Genomic DNA, 14,252 nt, shown 5'->3' with positions numbered 1-14,252 from the left:
TTAGAAAGAGTTGTTTCAAGTATTTGGAAAGTCCATTAAAATGAAATATCTCATTCTGCAATAACACTGGCTATCAGCTCTGATCCGTGCTCTGGCCTGTCTGACCCATCCATGGCCGTATGCATGCTTAACAGATAAAAACAACACACCTGCAGATAACCCTTTCTGTTTACAGCAAGTGCCTCCTTTCTCCTTCCTGTTTCCATTCCAGGGTGCTGCCAGGGTCTGCTCTACCGGCTGCCCCTGGCCCTTTGCAGACTTGCACCTGATGACAGAATTCAGCTTCCCTGCATCTGACCTTCAGTGTTTCCTGGGATGTGGCTGTGTAAGTGCACCTCAGGTATGTACCTGTCTTCCCTGGACTTGTGTACCTCAGAGCCTAACCTAGCTTCAGTTCCGACTTGATTTGTACCAGCATTGGGTCCACTAGAACTCACGGGGGCTGCTCTTATATTCAGCATGCACTGAAAATACTTTTCACATATGAAAAGGACACAGCCATCATGTCGTGAATAAGGATGCACTGTGAGTTGTTCCTGAGTTAGTGATCTTTCTTTTCAGAAGCGGTAAACTGATAGAATCATACCTCTTAGGCTTAAAAGTACCCCGGAAGTTTGCCATGAGTCTTAAACTGAGTACTGTCCACAAAGTTACCGAACTCTGGCAGTTATCATTAGCTTCCCTTATTTTCAGAAGTAGTCATTTGAAAACAAAAGAGATACTCAGCCCATACCTGTGGCATAAACCAAAGCCAAAGAGTTAATAAAAGAATTAAAACAATGACTGTGACTTGTTGAAAGTGGAAAAAAAGAGCTAGCTGGCCATAGCTAGAGAGCCTGATACTGTGGTGTTAACTGAGCGGCCCAACCCCATCCACTGAGTTTTACAAGTTTAAACAATGTTAACTGTTGTCCAAGGTAAAGGAGGATTGAGCCACCATTATTTGCATTATTTAGGTCTTTAGCTTAGAGCTGATTACATTTAACTATTTGATCTGGGTTTCAAAACACATAGAGATCACAAATGTTGCTATAAAATAAGTTCCTGTATCCTCTGTCTAAAGGCAAATAAAATGACAAGCATCCCAGTGTCCACACAGTGCCCTTCCAATTAAAACTTTCTATTATTTTTAGCTGTTATATGTAAAAAACTGAGTTCTGTAGACTAACAAAGTCCATCATAGCAGTATAATAGCTGCAACAGATCCAAGAATGTTGGGCACACATATATATGCACACGCACTAATACACAGAGCAGAGTGTTAATGGGCTTTCCATTTGCACTTACTCATTTTTTCCTAGCCAGCTGGGCGGAAAGTTAGCATGATGGGCTCCGCTTGAGGAATAACATGACTCTGATTTCACAGTACCCCCACAAAACTCCCTTAACCGACGGCTTAGCCCTAAGTTTTCAGTTTGTGTTTTCAGGCTTCTGAACCATAACATCTTTCCAATACAACTCAGTAATACAAGTAGTAAAATGATCTGACCTGAGTAATAACAAAGAATAAAATGAGCTCAGGAGGCTGGGAGATGGCTACTCCAAGCATCACCATTTATATCCCTGCAACAGGAGCACCCCTTGGGCTCTGTTTCTGTATCTATAATGTCAGGGAACTCACTGAACAATTCCTGTGAATGGACCCTATTCCCCGGTAGTGTGGTCTGCTCTGAGGGGGTACTCGAACCTTCTCTGCCTCCTCTAGGTGGACTCCCCAGCACAGGTTCATTCAAGGCTTGCTTAATTTCTTAAGCCTGCTCTTTTCAGACCGCTATACTTACTCCTTACCTTCCTGTTTTCGTTTAGGAAGTGGACTTTCTTTGTTCAGAAAGTCTGTTTCGCGGTGGTAGTTGAGAGAGCCCTGCCTGGGCCTTGGCCTCACCACCACCAACGCAGGCCCAGGGCCCACCCCAGAGACAGCCCCGGGGTGGTGCCTCTGCCTCCCTCTAGTGGTGGCCTCCAGCAGCCTGGGCTGTGAACAAAACCTGTTCCCTATAAAATCATCATCTTTGAGTCTGTGAATTTAAAAATAATTCACTGCTTATTTTCCTTGTGGCTTTATATAAATGACCCTCCTTTACTGAATGGAAAAGAATGTAGAGCTATACTCAACTCTTCTGCCCTTTTAGTGTACTTTTTCATCTGTCTGAAAGTGATGACAAATATTCTTGGGTCCTTCTAAATTGCCTAAGAAAAAAGTGTGCCAGAAAAATGACTGTTCAGCTACCTTTTCAAACGTCTAAACAAGCAATATCAAATCCTTTTTTAAACAATTAAATAAAGGGGATTTGGAGGATGCGGTCTCAGATTTGGAGGCTGGCTACACAGATGTGTTAAGTTTGTTAACATTCATAATATTTATATATTTGTGTCTATTTTATACTTCAACAAAGATTTTTTCAATTAAGTAAATATGCCATTATTTTAAAATGCTGCCAAATCAATGATATTTCTTCCCTTATGTAAATGACAAGTATAACAATTTCCATAAAAGTAGGATTGCTATGAAATTCATGTTTTGTGAAGAGAAGTACAATTTGATTAGTATACCTAGTGATTCTCCTGGCTGAATTTTCTAAGAGAACTAACTGAAACAGAAGAGTTTTGTCCTTTCCCACTGAAAAGAAATGTACGTATTATTTAAAGTTAAAGTATAGTGGAGATTAGAAAACTTTTTCTATAATTTTTTAGCATGTGTTGTGTTCTATGCCACTAGTTCTCCATGTTTATTTACACGCTGGAGAGTTTCAGGCAGCTGATGGAATTTTCAACAGAATAATCATAAAAAATTGCTCCCACCCAACCTGAAAATCTCAAAAACATTCTCAGAGAGCTTGAACATCACTTCAGAATACAAGCAGACAATGGCTTTTCTTGATTAAAGAGATTTGTTTTATGATTCTTTTAAAACAGGCCTTTAAAGTCAGTCATTTGAGGAAATGTTTGATGTACTCTTGCATTGCATTTATAGAATAGCAGTAAATCAGTAAGTCTAGTAAAGAATATTCTACAATAAAAAGGTATCTATTCCACAGAACCCAATTCCATGCCCGGAAAACATCCTCATGCTACCTTTTTTCCTTTCCCTGGGCTTATACTACAAAGGGAATTTTAGATGCTAATAAGAGGGTCAGATCAAATCTATTTGGCAGTGTAATCTATCCCTTTCAAGGTCCAGATTCTTTCCCTGTAACTACTGCTTATAACTGACAATAGTTAATTGTTGCACTTCTCATTGAGTGGTGATGATGTGCCTGTAAAAGGCATCCATGCAGAGAGAGAGGCTTGTTCTTTCCTTTCTTTTTCTTTCTCTCTCTCTCTCTTTCTTTTTTTCTTGCTTTCCTTCTAGCCTTTTTTCTCGCTTTGTCTTTTTTTGTGAAATGGCTTTGCACAACTCTAAGTACAGACATTGTTGTTAAAAGGAACAGTTTCATTTTTGCCCTTGCTTCCCTTGCCTTTGGCGTTGTTCCTGGGGGGGGGGGGGGCTTTGGGAGAAGGGGGTGGGATTATGGACATTGGGGAGGGTATGTGCTTTGGTGAGTGCTGTGAAGTGTGTAAACCTGGTGATTCACAGACCTGTACCCCTGGGGATAAAAATATATGTTTATAAAAAAAAAAAAAAAAAAAAAAAGGAACAGTTTCCACACTCATGATGACTTTTTCCTCCAGAGTACTGTGCAATCATTAATCAGTTCTTTCCATGGGTCATTTTATGTCACAGGAGAAATGTTAACATGCCCTGAATGTCCTTCAGGACCTGGGGATAAAAACAACCCCAGAGAGAAGACTGAAGACAATCACAGTTTATAAACTTAAATTAGTGAAAATGCTTTTTGGAAAGAGACCTTCCCACGTCACACACAGCTCATTCAATTAAATTTTCCAGATTCTTTCTGAAATTGTGGATGATTTCTGTCATAAATTATCTAAATGTGCCTATGTCTATCCCATAGTGCATATGGTAATAACTACATTTTACTGCATATATTCATGAACATGAATTAAATTAACTTGGGGAATGCATCTTGCTTGCAGCCAATCCTGTTCTTTGAAAGGCAAAGAACGTTATAAAAGGTGAAATTTGAATACAAAGATTGAATTGCATATATTACTTTTAAATTGAATTCAGATCGCTAGTTTTGATAAAAGCCAATTTTATGCATTGACAATTCACCATTTTAAATTGTATATCTATGGATTAGACTCCACAAAAAATATGCATTCTATTTGTGTTTAATCATTCAAACTTAATGTCCTGAAAAAGGAGTTTGGAGACCTGGTTCTAGCTCGGTGACACACTAGCTATATGACCTTCCGTGATGTGATTGTAACTAATCCAAACTACAGTCTCTTCATCTACAAAGTCTACAGCTCCTCTGAAACCCTAAAATTGCACAATTAACCACCCCCACATATGCTTACATACTAATCCCTGGGAACCTGGGAATATCACCTTACATGGCAAGACACAAACTGCAGATGTGATCAAGTCAAAAATCTTGAAATAAGGATATTATCCAGGTAAACCTGATGTAATCACCAAGGTTCTGATAAAAGCAACACAGGAAAAGTCAGTGTCAGAAAGCAGAGTCTGCGACAATGGCAGCAAAGATTTGAGTTATAGGGTCCCGGACTGAGAAATGTCTGCAGCCTTTAGAATCAAGAAAGAGGCAAGAAGTGGATTTTCCCCTTGAGCATCCAGAAAGAACCAGTCCTGCCAACACCTTGACTTTAGCCCAGTGAAACTGATTACACACATCTGGTCTCCAGAACTGCAGGAAAATAAATTTGCATTGTTTTAAGCCACTATGTTTGCAATAATTAGCCACACCAGCTATAGGAAATAAAAACACCATTTTAGGGGCACCTGGGTGGCTCAGTGGGTTAAGCCCCTGCCTTACACTCAGTTCATGATCTCAGGGTCCTGGGATTGAGCCTTGCATTGGGCTTTCTGCTCAGCAGAGAACCTGCTTCCCCCTCTCTCTCTGCCTGCTGCTCTGCCTACTTACGATCTCTCTTTCTGTCAAATAAATAAATAAATAAAATCTTTAAAACAAAAACAACCCACCACTTTAGGGAGAAGCACTTCTCAGTGGTGGCATGAGTAGCTCTGTGGACCCTCTTTCCTGTGAAACCAGGCCTAGTGAAAATTATAAAAGCAATTACCATTTAGAGCCTCTGCTAATTTTTCTAAGGTCAAACAGAAAATGAAGAAATATTTATTTAAGAAAATCTGCTAATTCTCATTAAGAACAGTGAATCTCTGGCATTTGAGCACAACTTGCTCCCCATCCTCTAGGTCAATGTAATGGAAGTTCTACTCCAAACGGGTGTGGTCAAAAAGATGAGTTCTTTCTTCCTTTAGATACCATAGTCAGAGAAATTAAGCAAGAAAATAAAATAGAAGTCATTCAGATTAGAAAGGAAGAAGTGAAACTATTTCTATTTGTAGAGAAATGAGCCTGTTTATAGAAAATATAAGGAATTCACTAAAAACCTATGAGAACTAATAAATTAGTTTAGGAAAGTGTCAGAGTACAAGACTGATACATGTATATATGTATTTCTATCCATTAGTAATTAATAATTGTCATTTTATTAGTAATGAACAAACCAAAATCAAAATTAAGAAAATAATTCCATTTATAATGGCATAATAAAATATTTAAGAATAAATTTAAGAAATGCAAAACTTACATTCGAAAACTATAAAACATTATTGAATGAAATTAAAGATCTAAAGAATGGAAGACATTCTATGTTCATGGATTGGAAGACTTAATACTGTTAAGATGGCAGTATTCCCCAAATTGATCTACAGATTCAATGCAATATTATGAAAATTCAAGTTGCCTGTCATAAATTGAGAAAGTGATTCTAAAATTCACATGGAAATGTAAGAAATCCAAAATAGCCAAAACAATCTTGAAAAAAAACAAAGTTGGAAAGCTCATGATTCTGGATTTATTACAAAGTTAGAGTAATAAAGATAGTGTTGATATTGTGGCAACAGGATGGACATACAAATAAAGAGAACACATCTGAGAGTCCAAAAGTAATTCCTTACGTTTATGGTCAATTGATTTTCACAAGGATGTCAAGGAAATTGAAAGGGGGAAATAATTTTGTTTTCAACAACTTATCCTTGTGGAACTAGATATTCCCATGGAGGAAAAAAATGAAGCTGGACCCTTCTTCACACCACACACAAAAATCGGGCTCTGTACTGGGCATGGGGCCTGCTTAAGATTCTCTTCTCTCCCTCTCCTTTTGCCTCTCCCTTAACCCCCCATCACATATTCTGTCTGTCTGTCTGTCTCTCTCTCTCAAAAAAAAAAAAAAAAAAAGTGAAAAAGAACCAACTGAATGAAAGAAAATATATGCAAATCTGATAACTTGTCTGAAATATATAAGCAACCCTTGCAACTCAACAAGTTATCTATAAAAGGTATCTATAGTAAGCTGAATAATGGCCCCAAAGATGTCTTAATCCTAATTCCCAGAACCTAAAACCAGAATTTTGTTATCCAAGATACCACAATAGTAACAAAATATCAGCTCATTGAAGGAGGGCATCTTTACTTTGAAGTTTATTTTAGTTTTCTGTTCATTTACTCATACTAAAAACATTTAAGGGATTCCAGGAAGTGCCTAGTATTAGCAATGCTTAGATAAAATTTAGTTTCAAAAAAAGATTAGTTTCTGCATTTACTACTATTCTTGGCATATAGTCTGTGCTCAACAAATACGTTTTGAGTGGATGGATGGCTGACCATAGAATAGGTCTGGTAAAGTTGGAAAGGTAAAAGTGTTCTGCTTTTATTTATTTATTTACCAATTTTTTCACTCACCTCCACTCTGGTGAGTTTTTCAGTTTTTCCTCTGTAGTTAAGGGTCTTATTTATTGGTTTCTCTCTCTCTCTGTGTTCATTTTTTTTGTTTGTTTCTGAAATTCCACATGAGTGAAATCATGGTATTTGTCTTTCACTGACTGACTTATTTTGCCTAGCATCACATTCTCTATTCCATCCATGTTGTTGCAACTGGCCAAGATTGCATGCTTTTTTGTGGCTAAATAATATTCTATTCTATTATAGATATACTACCTCTTCTTTTCTTCTTTATCTACTGATATGTTGATAGGATGTTTGTGTTGCTTTCATAATTTGGCTATTGTAAATAATGCTGTAGTAAACATAAGGGTTCATGTATCCCTTTGAATTAGTGTTTTTTTAATTTTGGGGTTAAATACCCAGTAGTGCAATTATTGGATTGTAGGGTAACTCTATTTTTAACTTTTAAGGACCGTCCAAAGTGTCTTCCATAGTCACAGCACCAGTTTGCATTCCCACCAACAGTGCATGAGGGTTCTTTTTCTCTACAACCACATCAACAACTGTTTTTTTTTTTTTGATGTTTTTAATTTTAGGTGTGAGGTGATATCTAATTGTGGTTTTGATTTACATTTCCCTGATGATGAGTGATGTTGAGCATCTTTTCATGTGTCTGCTGGCCAGCTGTATGTCTTCTTTGTTCGTATCTTCAGCCCATTTTTTAATTGATTATTTGATTTTTGGTATTGAGTTGTGTAAGTTCCTTATATATTTTGAACACTAATTCTTTTTCAGCTTGTCTTTACTTTTGTTGATTGTTTCCTTCACTGTGAAGAAGCTTTTAATCTGATGTCGTTCCAACAGTTTATTTTTGCTTTTGTTTCACTTGCCTCATGAGACATATCTAGAAGGATGTTGCTACAGTCATTATCAGAGAAATTACTGCCTGTGCTTCCTTCTAGAATTTTTATGGTTTCAGCTCTCACATTTAAGTCCTTATACCATTTTGAATTTATTTTGTTTGTGTGTAGTGTAAGAAAATGGTCCAGGTTCACTCTTGCATTTTGCTGTCCAGTTTTCCCAACACCATTTGTTGAAGACACTCTATTTTTTCCCATTGTATATTCTTGCCTCCTTTGCTAAAGATTAATTGGCCATATCATTGTGGGTTTATTTATGAGCTTCTTATTCTGTTCCATTGATCTATGTGTCTATCTTTGTGCCAGTACTATACAGTTTTGATTGCTACAGCTTTGTAATATAACTTGAAATCTGGTATTATGATAAATTCAGTTTTGTTTTTCTTTTTCAAGATTGCTTTGGCTATTTGGTGTCTTATGTAGTTCTGCAGAAATTTTAGAATTTTTGTTCTAGTTTTGCTGAAAAATGGTGCTGTTGTTGGTATTTTGATAGCAATTGCACTAAAATTAAAGATTGCTTTAGGTATATAGACATTTTAATAATATTTGTTCTTCCAATCCATGAACATGAAATGTCTTTCCATTTCTTTGTGTTATTTTCATTTTCTTTTATCAGTGTTTTATAGTTTTCATAATAGAGGCCTTTCACCACCTTGGTTAAATTTATTCTGTTATTTTATTCTTTTTGGTACAACTGTAAATAAGAGTGTTTTCTTAATTTTTCTTTCTGCTACTTAATTAGCACATTAAAAATGCAATAGATTTCTGTACATCAGTTTTGTATCCTGCAACTTTACTGAATTCATTTATCGGTTCTAGTAGTTTTTGGTGGAGTCTTTAATATTTTCAATGTGTAGTATCATGTATCTACAGTAGTGAAAGTTTTACTACTTCCTTACCAATTTAGATGCCTTTTATTTCTTTTTGTTGTCTGATTGTTGTGGCTAGGACTTCCAGTACTATGTTGAGTAAATGTGGTGAGTGTGGACATCCTTGTCTTGTTCCTGCTTATACGGGAAGAGCTCTCAGTTTTTCCCCATTGAGTATGATGTTAGCTGTGAGTTTTTCATATATGGTCTTTATTATGTTGAGATTGTATATAATTATTTTTATAAAAGTATATTAAGGTCTCAAAATTTGAATTTTACCAAGACTAGGTAACATTTATGTTCCAATATTCTTTCCTTACAAGTTGGTTATTATAAACTAATAATTTGGCTGCAAAACCAAACTGCAAAAACAAAATTGTTGGCTGACATAGTAAGCTAGGTGCAATGGAAAGTAACTGTTATCAGAAAAACATAGGTTCAAATATTGTTTCTGGAACTTACTACCAATGCAAACCTGAGATGAATTATATAAGTCTTAGTTCCCTCATCAGTTAATGGGGAATAACAGTAATACCTTGCCTGCTTAGGAAGATTATTAATAATGTGTAATCAGAAAGCAACATAAGGTTTAATAAATGGCAATTACCTTTATTAAGTTTATTTTAATTTACCTTCATTCAGCAAGTAATATAAGAACTCTTGATACTGTTATTTGTCTACAATGGTCAACATTTAAAATGTGTATTTGCAGGACCCCTGGGTGACTCAGTTGGTTAAGCATTCAACTCTTGATTTCCATTCAGGTCATGATCTCAGGGTCATGAGATTGAGCCCTGCATCAGGTTCCATGCTGAGTGTGGAGCTTGCTGAAGATTCTCTCCTTCTACCTCTGCACCTCCCCCTGCCTATGCTTGTGCTCTCTCTCTAAAGTAATAAAAAAAAAATTAAAATGTGTATTTGCTATGTCACATTAGACTTTGTGATAAATGACAAAATAAACTTTATAGAATTCTAGAGCTGCACAGAAAATAATTAAAGAGACATGTAATTTAAAAATTAAACTAATAACTGAAAACTTGGCCCACTAAGATTTCTTTGTTTTCCCATTCTAATCTTTTCCTTAAGTAATTTACCATTATTATTTGTACTATTATATATAAACTACAGTAGGACTTTTAATTTTTTAAAAAGTAGCTCAGACTTATTTATACTAAAATAATTGTGAATTTGCAATCAGAAACTAAAACTTAACTCTGCAACCCAAGAGCTTTTACTCACTGCACAGCATCATTAATCCAACTACCATGGTTCATCTAAAATCTTTTTAAAACAATTTTTAAAGGTCTTATTTATTTATTTGAGAGAGACAGAGAGAGAGCAAGCATGAGTGGGGTGGAAAGAGATGGGGAAAGGGCAAAGGGAGAGGGAGAAGAAAGCTAGCAGGGAGTCCAATGCAGGAAAAACAACGTGGGGCTTGATTCCAGGACCCTGGGATCATGACATGAGCTGAAGGCAGATGCTTAATGCACTGAGCCACCCAGGTGCCCCTTCATCCAAAACTTTTAAAAGTATTTCCATAATTTAATTTTATGATTTAGATGCCATTAACAAATAATAATTGTTAAAGAATGTAGGGTAAGGTTTGTTTCATTTGGGATCTTGAGATAAGGAGGATTGTTATTCCCAATACCCCCATTTTATACCTAAATGTTTGTATCCTCTCCAAATTCTTATATTGAAGCTCCTATCCCCACTCTGATGGTATCTGGAGGTGAGGCCTTTGGGAGGTTATTATAATTAGATTAAGTCATGGAGTTGGTGCTTCCATGATGAAGTTGGTGTCCTCAGAAGAGGATGAAGAAACCAGGCTCTCTTTCTCCATCATGTGAGGATACAGTTAGAAGTCAGTCCTCACCAGGAACTGGATCATGCTGGCACCCTGATCTTGGACTTCCTGACCTCCAGAACTGATAAACAGATGTTCGTTGTTTGAGCCTTCCTGGTCTGTGACATTCTGTTATCACAACCTGAATGTACTAAAACATCTCATTTCTCTTTGGCCATCTCCTCCAGTAGTAGAGGCACCAGAGAATACACATTAGCTCTATTTTTCAAATACAACTTTCTTCTCCTTTCGAAAACTATATAAATAACAAACATATCTTTTGATCTCCTTTCCCCTCCTCATTTTATAAAAGCATTAAGAAACTTTCTTATGAGGTTTTATTTTGAGTCAGAGCTACCCTAGCTGATGCTTAGTGGATTAGTTTCATTCTGATGCCACATCACCAATATGAGCTTAATTATAGCCAATTAGAATGTTGTGTATCAGTGACTCAGCAAATACAAGTGTTAAGCATATTTTAGGCATTGGAAATACCATACAACATCATAGTCCTGAAAGAAGTTAATATTCCCTCAAGAATAAGCTTTTCAAGGGTCTTATAGTGAACAAGACAGAAAATAAACATATAAAGTGGCAATTTTATATTGTGATAAAAGTTAAACTGTAAGTCAAAATGGAATGAGCAATGGAAGCCTTTCTAAAACAGATCACATTTGAATTGAGTCCTGAATGACAAGAAGGAACAAGCCATGCAGAGAACTGGAGGAAAAGCATTTCAGGCAGAGGGAAGAGAGAAGGCAAAGGAACATGAAACCTTGATGTAAAAATAAAAAGGAAAAATAAAGAGGAGGTCAACATGGTGAGTAAGCAAAGGAAAGAATGGTATGAAATAAAAAACATAAGCAATATCCTGATTGTAGAGGGCCTTACAGACAACAGGGACAGACATGGGATAAAGAGGAAAGACACAGTATCCAATTCACATGGTCTTTTTCAATAACGAGGAAAATGTCCCTGGAGGCTCTGCAGCAGATTTTTCTTTTAAATCATTAGCCAAAATTGTGTCACATGTACATTTTTATTTTTAAACTAATGACTAACAATAGGAATTGCAATACCATGGTTAGGCCATGACTAATTAAGTGTCAGCTGGTGTCCAATCACCTCTGTTAACTACACAAAATTAAAGTTTCTCTTAGCAAGATCAAAGGGAGGAATGGCTGTTGGATAGGCTTCTGATGGGAAGCACCACAGAAAAATCTGTTTGTCACCCAAGTGTAGGTGACAGGGAATCAGTTGATTATACAAGTCTGAAACTCAGGGAAGGTGTCAGATGACAGGTGAAGTCTCTGTATATGATTGGTATTTAAGATCATGGACTGGATGAGATCACCTGGAAAGAATATATATAGATTTAGAAGACAGGCCAGTATTACGCTCTATATCCCAATATTTAGAGATCAAATAGAGATGGAGAAGCAACTAATGAATTGATCATAGTTAGTTGCAGGAGAGTGTTTGTTTTAAAAGCCAAAGGAGAATAGGAAGGGATTGGACAACTGGGTCAGGTGTTGCTGGGAGTAAAATGAAAACAGAAGGAGTATGCAGGGGAGCTAGTAATAATGAGATCCCTGATGGCCCTGACAAGAGCAGACTCAGTGCATAGTTAAGCAAAGATTAGAGTATCCAGAGTGAATGAAAGCTAAGGAAGTATTTTGAGGAAGTTGCTGTGGGAAACCAGAGAAATACAGCACAGGAAATCATGAGAGTCAAGGGCAGGTTTTTGTTGTTATAATTTGGGAGATTATAGAACTTGTTTGCATGTTGCCTGGAATGATCCAATGCAGAGAAAGACACTGGTAGTATATAACAGAGGTGAGGGTTAACTATGAGAACAAAATTCTTGGAAAGGTAAGAGTGAGTGAGATCTGAATATGAGTGGAAGAACTGACTTCTGAGAGGAGCAGATACATTTATTCTATTTCAAAAAGAGGGAAGGCAGAGAGAATAGTGGCACAGAGATTGAGAAATGAACAGACTTAGTAAAATGCAAGGCTTCCTATATAATGGGTTAGATTTTTTTCAAGGTATGAGCTCAAGTCATTAGCTAAGAATGGGGGAAGTAGAGAGTACAGGAGCTCTGGAGGGAGTGGAAATATGAAATAGTTATTTCAAAGACTCCAGAGGAAGCCTTATTAAGGAAGGGTGGTAAAGCCCTTTGGCACTGCTGAGAGTATATTTGAGGCTTGGGATCACAACCAGCAAATGATTGTAATAAAATCTCCAGTGGGTACAGGCATAGAGAAGATGGCTAGTAGGCTCATGAAGGGTTGGGGTCTAGCCAGGCAAGTACAAGAAAAAATGGGGCCAGAGAATTAAATGTGTTTTCAAGCTTATTAATTTAATAATGGGTTATGAATTGTAAGCTTGGTAAAAGAGAAGCAAGTTTGGAGTGTAATGAAGATTGTGAAAAAGTAGCAGTATCAATGAAGGTTTAAATAAAATCACAATGGAAGTTCTAGAATAAGAAAGCTGAAGGGAGGGACGCCTGGGTGGCTCAGTTGGTTAAGCAGCTGCCTTCGGCTCAGGTCATGATCCCAGCGTCCTGGGATCGAGTCCCACATCGGGCTCCTTGCTCGGCAGGGAGCCTGCTTCTCCCTCTGCCTCTGCCTGCCATTCTGTCTGCCTGTGCTCGCTCTCTCCCCCTCTCTCTCTCTGATAAATAAATAAAATCTTAAAAAAAAAAAAAAAAGCTGAAGGGATAGGCGGTAGCAGCCATCAGACCAAGTTCCCACTTTTGAGTTAGATTGCTCATACATTATGACTTTGCATTTTACTACAACTTTTTCAAAGAGATCAAAGTACCTGCTGAGCCCAGCCTGCTAATAAAGAGTACAATTACGTGTGGTTATGGTACAGCCAGGTGATTAGGGAGTTGGTAATGTGCTACTTTAGCAATGACATGGTAAAAATGTTCACCTAACATCCGATTTGAATAGGGCGACATCGCGGCACAAAGAAAAGATCTTGGGCTTGAGCGCCCTGATTGAAGCCCTCTCACTGTGACATGTAGGGGCTCTATATCTTGGGGCATATTTCTTAGCCACTCAGAATCCTGGTTTATCCTTTTGAGCCGATATATGACTACCTCCTTCATAGAGGTTGTATACACATTAAGAAGGATAATAATACATAAAATGCCTGGAAATAATGGGTTCTTACTAAATATTAACTACTGTGAAAATAAGAAGCCATGTTCCTACTGCTGCACCGCAGCTGTGGATCTATTTTGGAAGCCTATGCTCTGGGTATAGGTGTGGAAGACATGTGTCAATCAGAAGGGCAAAGAAGGCATTCTCTGTATAGGGCCATTGTGGGTGAGGGTGAAACCTGGGTTGATTATTGCATTATATTTAATAATTTTGATGATAGAAATGAAGGTCTAATTTCGACTACTGACATTTTAGAGGTCAGAAATCAGATCACAATACCTGGATTAACAGCTTTGAATAAATGAAGAATATTAAACTAGGAGACATAGAAGTGTGCTTGATAGTGTGGAGTGACAGCAAAAGTAGGCCAGATATTTGTAGACATTATGTGGCAATTGTACTGCCATGTTTCCACATGGGCTCTGAAACCATCCCTTTCAGTTCCCTCTCGTCTCCCACAGCCCACTCCACCTGCTCTGTGATTTTATCTGCCCCTTCTTTGTCATTTGATTATTCTATCTTCCCAGATTCATCTTAGGTTACAGCATCTAATCTCCCCTGTTTTTTTTTTTTTTTAATTTTTTATTTTTTATAATCATATATTTTTATCC

At 37.2% G+C, this 14,252-nt stretch overlaps 1 protein-coding gene across 6 annotated transcripts in view; it reads right to left on the bottom strand.

The window, feature by feature from the left end:
- LMNTD1 (lamin tail domain containing 1) overlaps positions 1 to 14,252 on the bottom strand; it is a 521,212-nt gene that overhangs the window by 161,979 nt on the left and 344,981 nt on the right. The window lies entirely within an intron of this gene.

This window comes from Mustela nivalis (genome assembly GCF_964662115.1).
Source record: "Mustela nivalis genome assembly, chromosome: 7".
In the NCBI taxonomy this organism is placed as follows: Eukaryota; Metazoa; Chordata; class Mammalia; order Carnivora; family Mustelidae; genus Mustela; species Mustela nivalis.
Note: the sequence above shows the minus strand (reverse complement) of the source record. Positions and strands in the feature narration are given on the sequence as shown.